The 11,230-nt window shown below is 38.0% G+C and overlaps 1 protein-coding gene and 1 pseudogene across 1 annotated transcript in view; one reads left to right on the top strand and one right to left on the bottom strand.

The window, feature by feature from the left end:
• Positions 1–11,225, top strand: part of LOC102866200 — a 52,261-nt pseudogene extending 41,036 nt beyond the window's left edge.
• CLINT1 (clathrin interactor 1) overlaps positions 1–11,230 on the bottom strand; it is a 97,210-nt gene that overhangs the window by 85,742 nt on the left and 238 nt on the right. The gene's annotated exons all lie outside the window — the stretch shown is intronic.

Below are 11,230 nucleotides of genomic sequence, written 5' to 3'. Positions count from 1 at the left end.
AAAAAAAACAAAACAATGTAGTCAAACTTTGTAAATAAACTAGTAGAAAATAAATAAACACTCCAACTCAATATAAACAAAACCCACAAAAATATTAACTTGTAAGGGTCTTACTCATTGCTGGAACTGTAGCTGACCCTCCTGTGGCTTTGCAAAGCTAACGTGCACAGGAAGAGATTGCTCATTTTCCTCCTGCTGAACCACTGAAGAATCTGAACCACCAACTGGGCCTGACCTTAGGGCTAGCAGTGCAACTCTCTATGGAAACATCACCTGAACACCTACTTCACATGTTGGGTAATGTTGGGGAGGAAGGGAGGGCCTCTGGCCAGGACAGATAACCTAAGCTCCAGATAAGTGCAAGCCTCCCAACAGCTTTTAATACAGGATAGGGAAAGCTCTCCTGTGTTTAGCTGTACTAGCTTGAGAAAGCTTGCCACCTGGGAAGATGGCTGCCGCATCTGTTGAGCTGGGAATGATCCACACGAGGCTGAGGTTCTCCTTCTCCTATCCAATCCACATGTCCCACATCTGCAAGCCCACGCTATCCTGTCTTCCTGCTTACTTACTTGTATGTAAGTGCACTACAGCACCCAATACAACTGAGCTGGATAGTCTCTCTGAATGGCTTCTGGAGTGGTGTGTCTCCATAGTGCTTCTCCATTGTGCTTACCCCCATCAGGGTGGAATAGACAGAGGTGAATAGACAGTGACATTCATAGTCACTCACTCATTGTCAAAGAGTCAGAACTGACGTGAAACTGACCATCCACTGTATTTTCAGACTGTAAATCCTACACGAGAAGGATGTCTGTCCATCTTTCTCCCTCAGAGTCACAGACAGGTTCTAACTGCAAGAGAAGTGCTGCCTTTGGGTTGGCACCTTAACTCTCCACAGGGTATGTACCAGTAAATTAAAGTTATCTTTATGATATTATTTGTTGTTATTAAGTGCTGTTGAGTTGCTTGCAACTCATAGTGACCCTACGTACAATAGCTCTGGATTGTGCTCTAGCCTGTGTCAACCTCATAATTTCTGACACACCTACCCCCATTACCCCAGTCAGTGAGTCAATCCATCTCTTCCAGGGTCTTCCTCTCTTGTGCTGTCCCTCCACCCTCCCAAGCTTTTTATCTCTTCTCCAAGGACTGGTCCCTCCTATACATGCCCAGAGTATGTCAGATGATGCCTCAGAATCCTAGCCTCCAAGGAGTTGTCAGGTTCCGCCCTCTCCAGGACGAACCTGTCTGTCCTCCTGGCAGTCTACGGTACATTCAATACTCTTCTCCAGCACCACATCTCAAAGGCATCAATTCTCCTTCTATCCTCCCTAGTCATTGTCCAGCTCTCTGACGCATAGCATGTAACTGTGAAGACTATGGCCTGGATCAGGCACACCTTAGTCTCCAGACTGGCATCATTGTTCTTCAGTACTCTGGAGAGGTTCCTGATTGTAGACTTTCCCAATGCAATTTGTCTTTTGATATCCTTGCCACTGGTACAAAGAGTGTTGACCGTGGAGCCAAACAAACTGAAGCTGTTAACAATCTCAATCTCTTCACCATCTATGATGCTGCCAATCGGCACAGTGGTGAGACTCTTTGTTGATGTTGAGCTTCAATCTGTACTGAAGGCTGCAGTCCTTCACCTTCTGCAGCAAATCCCTCAGTTTCAGCAACAGGGTTGTGTCATCTGCTTAACACAGGTTGTTCATGAGTCTTCCTCTGATCCTGATGCAACATTCCTCCTCACAGAGTCCAGTCTCCCACATGATCTGTTCCACATACAGACTGAAAATGTATGGAGATAGGATGCATCTCTGGCATACACCTTTGCAAGTTTTAAACCATGCAGTGTTTCTTTGCTCTGTTCTGTTCTGATGACTGCCACCTGGTCCAAGTATGGGTTTCACATAAGCACAATCAAGTGTTCTGGGATTCCTATTCTACTCAAAATTAGCCACATTTTGTTGTAATCCACACAGTCAAATGCCTTTGCATAGTTAATACAAATAAGACATTCACTTGGTATTTTCTGCTTTCAGCCACGATCCACCTAACATGAGCTATAACATCTCTAATACCATAGCATCATCTAAACCCAGCCTGCACATCTGGTAGTTCTGCTGATGTGCTGTTCCAGTCATTTTAGGATAATTTTCAGCTGGATCCTGCTTGTATGTGATATTAATGACATAATAAAATGTAATATAATGATAAAAAATTGTTTCCGATTAGGAAAACTTAATTATCATACATATTTTGAAAGCAGATTATTTATATTTAAGTGTAGATTCTTATTTTCTTAATGTAATAATTTGGGCAAGTTCCTGATCTTTTTATGCTCTACTTTCCTCATCAATAAGCTGAGGATATCAATATTTCATTATATATAAGTATTCATTACTGTTCTAGGTATATAATAGATGCTCAGTTCCAAAAAGGGCAATCTGTCAACTTCAATTCACAACCATAAAATTTTACATTTTAGAAGAAATGTTTTACATTAGCAATATCTTTAAAATCTTAAGATACAAAACAAGCTGAACAAAATATTACAAGGACTGGCAGATGGAAATGGCAATATGTCTTTTCAAACACTTTATTCTACAACATGTCTTTCCAAAGAATACTTCCTTAACATGTTTTATAATATTAAAGAAAAAGTATTTATGTTTTGGTAAAAATAACATGAAGCACACACAACAGAGATATTTAAATGAGCTTTCTAGGATGTCTATTTAGTTAAATAGTTGCGGGAATGAATGTCTACTAAAAATAGTGAGTCACAGACTAAGACATACTTTAATATATATATGTGTGTGTGTATGTATATGTGTGTGTGTGTATGTGTGTGTATATATATATATATATATATATATATATATGCTGGTAAATATTTTAGTCTCTCATTTCTTATATGTCAGTCTTTTGATTTTTCTAAATGTTATAAATTATTTTATGTACGATAATGATGGTGTGTACCACTGAGTTGGCCAACCCGTAACTGACGCTCCAGTGAGTTTTCAGAGGCAGTAAATTACATAGGAGGAGACTGTCTATCTTTCTCCCATAGAATAGACAGTGGATTTGAACCCTATGCCTCTGGGTTGACAACTCAACTCCTTACAAGAGCTCCTGATAGTTTGCCAGTTGTTGTTAGGTGCCATCAAGTATGACTCACAGTAACCCTATGAACAAGAGGTCTGAACCTTACCCTATCCTGCGCCATCCCCATCATCTCTGATATACTTGAGCTTACAGACTGTGTCAGTTCATCTTCTTAAGGGGCTTCCTCTCTTGTTCAACCTCCACCTTTCCAAACATGATCTTCTTTTCCAAGGACTGTCCCTTTGAACAATAAGCTTCACCATCCTTGCCTCTAAGGCGCACTCCAGTTGTAGTTTATCAAACTAGGAAAGACTTTTTTTAGCAAAGTGAATCCATGGGATATTCAGTACTCTTCTCCAACAGTACAACTTAAAGGCATCAATTCTTCTCTGTCTTTATATATTTGCCCAACTTTCAATGCAGAGCAAGTAACTGAAAAGATCATGGCTTGAATTAGGTGCATCTTAGTCTTTAAATTAACATCATTGCTCCACAAAACTTTAAAGAAGTTCTTGACAGCAGATTTTCCCAATGCAACACTTCTGATTTCTTGACTATTTGGTTCCAAGGCGTTGACTGTGGATCCAAGCAAGACAGAATGTTGACAACTTCAATCTTTTCTCCATCTATCATGATGCTGCCTAATGACCAGTAATGAACTAGAATTTCATTCTAGATCTTAGCTCTAAAGCACTGACTGCTTCTGAGATGCATTTAGTATCACCTGGAGGTGTTTATGTATAGTGGTAGTGTGGGCTTTGCTTGTAAATTACTAGAAAAACACACAGACAGCCAAACATGCATAATTAGGCTAAATTAAAAAGGCTCATATGAAGTGACAATTTCAAAAATAAATAATAAACTGTTAAATATATTGTCTTGAAAGATAAAGAAATTGTACAGCTGAGAATGAAAAGAGTCAACTCTCCTGGAGGGGGTAAAACCAGGTTGCTCCTTGGAAGCAACTTTGACTCACATACTTTGGGCATATTTCCAGAAGGGACCAGTCCTTGGAGAAGGACATCATGCTTGGAAAGTCAGCACAGGAGAGGCAGACCCTAGATGAGATAGATTGATACCATGACTGTGGTAATGAGGACAGGTGTACCAGAGACAGTGAGACTGGCTCAGGATAGAGCAGGGTCTATAGGGTCGCTATATGTCACAGCTGACTCAACGGCACATAACAACATCACCAACACATAAACCACTTTTGTTCTGTGCTTTCAGAGTTGACTTACAGGTGACCCTTTAGCAGGTTTTCAGAGGTTGTAAATCACAAAGAAAGAAACTGATCATCCTTCTCCCTTGAAATAGCTCATAGATTTGAACCACTGTCTTTGGGTTCACAGTACAATTCCTTACCCACTAGGCCACTTGTTGTTATGTACCATTAAGTTGGAGCCCTAACCTTCCAGCAGGTTTTCAGAGGCAGTTGCTCGAATAGGAGGAGACTGCCCCATCTTTCTCCTGTGCAGCAGCTGGTGGATTTGAACCGCATGCCTTCTGGATAGTAGCACAGCTTCTTGAGAATAGGTCCCCAGAGCTTCCTACTAGGCCACTGTTGTTAGAGGTCAGACCACTAATTACTCATATGCAAGTTCAAACTGAGGTCCAAGAAAATTAAAATAAGTCTACAAGAACCAAGCTATGATCTTGAATCTATTCCATCTGAATTTCAAGATCATTTTAGGAATAGGTTCGAGGCATTGATCACCAATAACTGAAGATCGGATGACTTACAATGTTGCAAGTGTCAGGATATTATCCATCCTAGACCAGTGGAATGTACTGAAAATTTATAGGGTAGTCTTACTCCCCTTAAAGAGGATCTGAATTTGCTCAAGTGACTAGTTCTAATAATAACCAATCTATAAGAAATAGTATGCATGAATATTTCAATTAATACCATAGGATAAAATTAGCAAAATCCAGACTGAATAGTACAGGACAAATAATCCAGTTCCTTAAAAATAAACTGCAAGGGTATAATAACAAGAAGAGTACACCTACAGAGAAAAATGAAAGACACAGTCAGAAGCATCAAGAAGGAATTATGAGGTAACTAAGAAATGCAAATACTGATGGAGCATCCTATGCTATTAAGGCATCACACACTCCAAAGGACAAAGATGAGGCAGCCTGTTTTTATAAAGATTTATAGTCTTAGAAACTTTGAGGCAGTTCTACTCTATCCTTCAGGCTTAACTGTACCACAGAAGAATGTGATGAGTAGCATCTTAAAAATCAGACTCTTAAAAATTTGTCAGTAATCATCTAAGAAGAATCCACTGTCTCTCCCCATTTTGAGCAAAGGAAAAGGACAATTCAAGGAAACAATTACTACAAAGGGCTATATATACACATGGGCCAAAAAGTCCTTTAACCTTTGACCAGAAGACCTAGATGGTGTCCAGCTACCATTCTGACCAAAACCCCAAAAGACACTAGTTAGAATGGGTTTTTAAAATGTAAAACAAATTTCAATGTCTTCCTGTCCCCATCCCCTGAAAACCACCACATTTCCTACTTGGAAAGCATCTAAAAGAACTCTTGAGATTACTGCTCTGAAATTGTCTTCCAGCTTGAAACGGAAAAAGTCCCAAAAGTGACCTTTTAACCAAATAACAGATAGGACTATACCATGGCAATGTCCATGAAGAATGTACTCCTCAGAATATTGAACTGCATGAGACAAAGAGGATATTGAATCAAAAGGTAGAGGAACAGAAAAAGAGAAGAAAACTCTCATATGATTGACTGGCACAGTGATTATAACAACAAGCTTGAGCATACCAGAGATCAGAATAGTACAGGACAGGGCATGGCTCAGATCTGTGAGAGCTGCTATGAGTGGTATTCAACTCAACTGCACTTTAAGAACAAAAACAGCAACAAAAACAAGAAGGGAGGGAGGTGAAGGGAAATGGGTTCAATGGAAACAGGGTGAACACTGACACATTATGGGGACAACAACCAACATCATTAATCTATATGTAAACTATTATGTAGAAAACAAATTTGCTATATAAACTTCCACCTAAAGAATAAAAATCTTATAATAACAGCGTGAGAGCAGTGGCTAGAAGGTACAGATAAAACATGAGTGGTCACAGTTAATAATTGTTGAAACGAAGTCATGGGAACACTGGAGTTAATTATAATAGTTCTCCTATCTTGGATGTATTTAACATTTTCCACAAGTTAAAAGATTAAATTTCAGGTAGCTTATATATCTAAATGCAAAGATAAAACAATATAGCTTTTAGAAATTTTAAGTTATTTAAACTGCCTATACTATTTTTCTCTTAAAGTATTAAATATAGGAAATAAACTGGAAAATAATAATATAGAAAAAGTTAGATGATTCAAATGAGGAGTCTTACTGTCAAAAACTAGAAGTCATATAAGTAAGTGACACTTAAAATTTAAAAAGTACTTTGAGTGGACAAATCAGTAACTAGATAAAAAAGACTACTTGTAAGCTAACACTAAAGGGTACAGGGAAAACGTAAGAGGTATTAAGTACTTTTTTAAAAGCACTTTAACTATAGTGATAAGCAAACTAAACTACTGAAAATGACCCTTTAAAAATCCTGGCAACAGATACATTAAACTCGTCTTGCTTTGGGATTAAATTTTTAACTTCTACTTGTCCAGTTACTAGAAGAGAGAGAAAATAATTCACTATTTCAGTGGAAATAACAAAACACCAACAACTGGTTCAAAAAAAAAGTTGACTAGATTGCTGACTTAATCATCTTCGCTTTTAAGTTCTAAGAAGCAAACTGAACAGAGATTTCCTGGTAAGATAGGGAAAATAAAAGGGGAAACCATCTGATGACGGAAATAACTGATAAATTGTCCCTTTAATGCATATTTGTAGTGGCAAATTTCTTGAGGGTGGTGGTATTAGGAGCCATGAATCGATTCCCTAGCAGTCTGACTCATAACAAATCTGTGCACAAGAGACTAAAACCGTGCTTGATTCTGCACCATCCTCATAATCACCTCTGTGCTCAGGCCCTTCGTTTCAGTCCTGTGTCACCTGTTCCTGCTGAGGGGCTTTCTCTCTTTCACTGACACTCTATTTTCTAGACGAAGATGTCTTTCTTCAGAGGCTATGTTCTCCTGATAATATGTCCAACGTATGTGAGCCTAATACTTTTCAAACTCAGAGGATACAACACTAAACTATTAAGAAATAAATATATTATCTGTTGAAAGAATTGAACGAACTCTTTTAAAGAAAGACATTCTTCTCTGGGGTAGAGGTCAAGTTTCTACTGTTTTTTACATTATCTAATTATTTAGGGTGGTGGAACAGCACAGGAGAGGAAGACTCTGATGAGATGGATTAACACAGTAACTGGGGCAAAGGGAGTAGGTATGTCAGAGTCAGTGAGACTGGCCCAGGGCAGGGCAGACTTCAGAGCTGTTGTACATGGAGTTGCTATGAGTTGCAGGTGACTCAATGGCACATAACAACAATTATTTAGGAATAAAAAACAAGTAAATACCACAAAAATGAGTTTATTGGAAGAAAAAGCAAGCTACATTTAAAAAGCAACTTAGCATATCTAAAGAGGTTGCCTCAAGACCTCAGTAAAAGACGGCTGAGTTACTATCATAAAATAGCAAAGGTTACTGATGAAATAATTTTATCATTAATATTACGCCCTGAAATGACAATGTAGGAATAATAACAACAATAAGTAGTTCTGGTATGCCATGTCACACTACTATTTCTCAAATTTGGAAGAGATAATTTAACAGAACTTAAGCAACATTTCCATCTAAACAATGAAAAAAATAAATGTATGTTACTTTATTATTTTAAAGAGAGAAAGGGAGGTTATAAGATGACAGTGGTCAAGCTAGTACTAGTTGGTGGAAATGGTGTCACTTACCCTTTGCCATCACAGTGGCTTCTTCAGCCACTTGCCTAGGAATAGGAGGAAACTGACATTCTAAGCTCCAGCTGGCCTATGGTTTATCAGCTTTCCCTCAGTTTTATACTGTTCTCCAAAGTAGATCCATTTTATACTAAGAGGCGTAATAAATTTGGAAAGTTACCCCTGCTTCCAGAAAACTCAAGGTCTCAAAAACAATGATTTAAAATAAAATACCAGTATACTTAAGAACTGTTTACAAGGTCACAGAAGAATTTGTGTATGAATTTTTGAGTGTTAATTTGTTGTGTAAACTTTCACTTAAAACACAGTAAAACATTTTTTTAAAAAAATTAAGAAAAAGAACTGCCATTATACTAGATCTAAAAGTAGTTCTTCCAGGGAACATATTTTAGCAGTCTTTTTCTTTCTGAATAAAAAGATCTGGAAGTCCTAATTTTCCTGAGTCATGAGTTGCACTTATTTACTACACAAAGCATATAAATATAACATTTATTGATTACTACATCAATACATTTTCTAAATTTCTCTTTTCAGGCTCTTTTGGAGAGGAAGGACTCCAAAATATAACTGCTATTATAAACTCTTAGTGGCAAATTGTCCCTGCTTGATGAAAACACACTTCTTCAAATAATCACTAATGGTGAAAAAAGACCAATTCCTTTAATTTACAGATAAGGAACCTAAGGTCTGGAAACTTAGATGATTCAGTCTCAAACCATACACAGCAGTCAAGGTAGGATCAGTATGTAAATCCAGAATTCTAAATTCCCGTCCTCTACCTAAAGAACCCTCTGACAATTCAATGCATCTGCTTTACCTCCAGCGTAACATTTTTCCGTGCATAGTCTAACTGGGCACAGTGTAAAAGGGACATGGTTCTATAGAATGCTTACATTTTTAGGAAGAATTCCTTCTCTTCCAGTTACTAAAAGATGAAAATTAAATCCCAAGTACTATAACTTCATGTTCTAATCTTAATATCTTATGTCAGATACCCGCAAAAGCTTTAAAGAATTCTTGGTAGCAACATTCTTACATGTTCTTGCATAAAGTGGTTGAAGTTTCCATTCTAAACTGCAGTAGTAAAAAAGAAACTAGAAAACCCTTTTAAACAATTGCTCCTTCATTAAATGACTTGATATTGACATGTACCAAGTTCAACCTGAAACGTCTGAAAATGAACAACTTAGGGTAACAGAAACAAACAAGTATGGAAAAACAAATGTATCACTAAAAAAAAATTCCATTGCTGAGGAGTCGATTCTGATTCACAGTGACTTTATCTTATATAGGACAGCGTTAAGTATAACTATCCCTTAAGGTGTGCAAGGTTGTAGATTTTATAGAAGCATACTACCACATCTCTTTCCTATGCAACAGATGTGAAAATTCAAATTTTCTATCAGCAGTCCACATATTTTGGACTTAATTGCTTAATTCACCCAATAGTAGGGATCCTAAATTTTTTTTACAGACCTTCCACATTACTGATAGTATAAATTTAGGCCTTTAAGTGCTTCTTAGTAGTTTCCCCTCCTGCTGTCCTCTAGCTTAGAACAGAAGAGATAGTTGCATCTCCTTTTAGACTTTTAAAAGATATTTAAGTTGACAGCCTAGTCTTAACACAATGTATTTAAAAACAATCAATGAATCTGGTTTTGGGTTTGTTTTTTTTTTTTTTTAAAGAAAAAAGCTTTACCTTGGTAATCAAAAGCAGAGTCAATAAATAGCAAAATAAGTATAAAATAAATAACTGAGGCTCTGAATGCTCACACAAATAGGTGAGAAAGAAAAACTACTCAAGTAAATTACTTTCTAAATACAGATTCTTTCTCTTAGGGAAGTTTATCTAACTCACAATGCCACAACATCTGTTGTGATTATCAAAAGATCTGAACCCTGTTTGATCCTGTGCCATTCTCAAACTGCCAGGAAGTATGAGAATGGCACAGGATCAAACAGGGTTAGATCTTTTGTTCAGAGGGTCACTATGAGTTGGACTTGATTCCAAAGCACCTAACATGAAACAACAACCTGACATACGACCTTAGTCTTTAACCATTCACAGCATTTTAAGGTAGGCATTTGTTGTTCTTTTCATCCTGTGCCTGAAGAAACTGGAACACTGCAAGGCCCAAGGTTATGGTGCATTAACCAAGTATTGCAGGTTCTGAAACCACAGGCTCTATAATAGCCACTTTGGCAGCATAGACAATTGTACCATAAAGGCCAAGTCTTAAATTCTATTTGATGCATTCATTATTCAATCCACTGTAAATTATTTTCTTTTTTAGTGTCAAGAAAAGCTCAAGTTGGTGAGATTTTAAGTCAGCTGGGTGGCACAAATGAACTGTTTTCCTCACCACTCTTATTTTGTAATCAATCACTAAAGCCTAAAAGGAAGGAGACTGGTTAAATTCTTACACTTCATTTCCTGCTGACCTAGACTATCTTACTTAACCACTGTTATATCTCATTTACTCAAGTTAAGTGTTAATATTTTCCTAGTGCACTACAGCACTAGAGTTAAAACTTATGTTTTTAAGTACTAACTATTAGTTGGTTTACCTGTCGGACAAATATCAATACATCTAAAACTGGGCTGTATTCTCCTTTATGGGAAATTTCGTGATGACTCCCTAATTAAACGAAACGGGCTAAATGGTCCAACAATAATGACATATAATGGGAAAGGAAACAGAAATGAAATCCCAGTAAGTTATATAGTGATCTACTTTCACTATTGTTAGAAAAGTCAAGGTTGAGTCCTCCTCTCCAGTAAACTTCAGCCTGACCACACAGGCCACTTGTTACACCTACCACCCACTCCAACAACTCCAGGTGCATTTGGAATGAGAGTACGCTAAAGCACATACTCCAAGAAGGCTTAAAGTTTCCACATCACATCCTTTAAGGACAGAGGTCCAGTACGAAGTCTCCCCAAACCTCAAGCTTTGCCAGCTACCCAAGAGGCAAAGCCCACAGTTCTGGAGTCAAGGAGTCCCCAGCCAGGGCACTGACCAAGCCCTCAACAGTCCTGTCTGCGTTAAGGGATGGAAAAGGGGTGGGAGCACGGGCCAGCAGGTCTGGATAGGCGCAAAGGGGGTGAAGAGATGTTCTGAAGCTAACGAGGGTCCCTTCTTAGCCTTGCCGATCGGGACGAGGCCCCGGGCCAAACGGAGACGTTCGCCGCCATGATGCGG

This window comes from Elephantulus edwardii, unplaced genomic scaffold (genome assembly GCF_000299155.1).
Source record: "Elephantulus edwardii isolate Elephantulus edwardi_28Jun2011 unplaced genomic scaffold, EleEdw1.0 scaffold00354, whole genome shotgun sequence".
Classification (NCBI taxonomy): domain Eukaryota; kingdom Metazoa; phylum Chordata; class Mammalia; order Macroscelidea; family Macroscelididae; genus Elephantulus; species Elephantulus edwardii.
The sequence above is the reverse complement of the archived record's forward strand: the minus strand, read 5'-3'. Positions and strand labels throughout refer to the sequence as shown.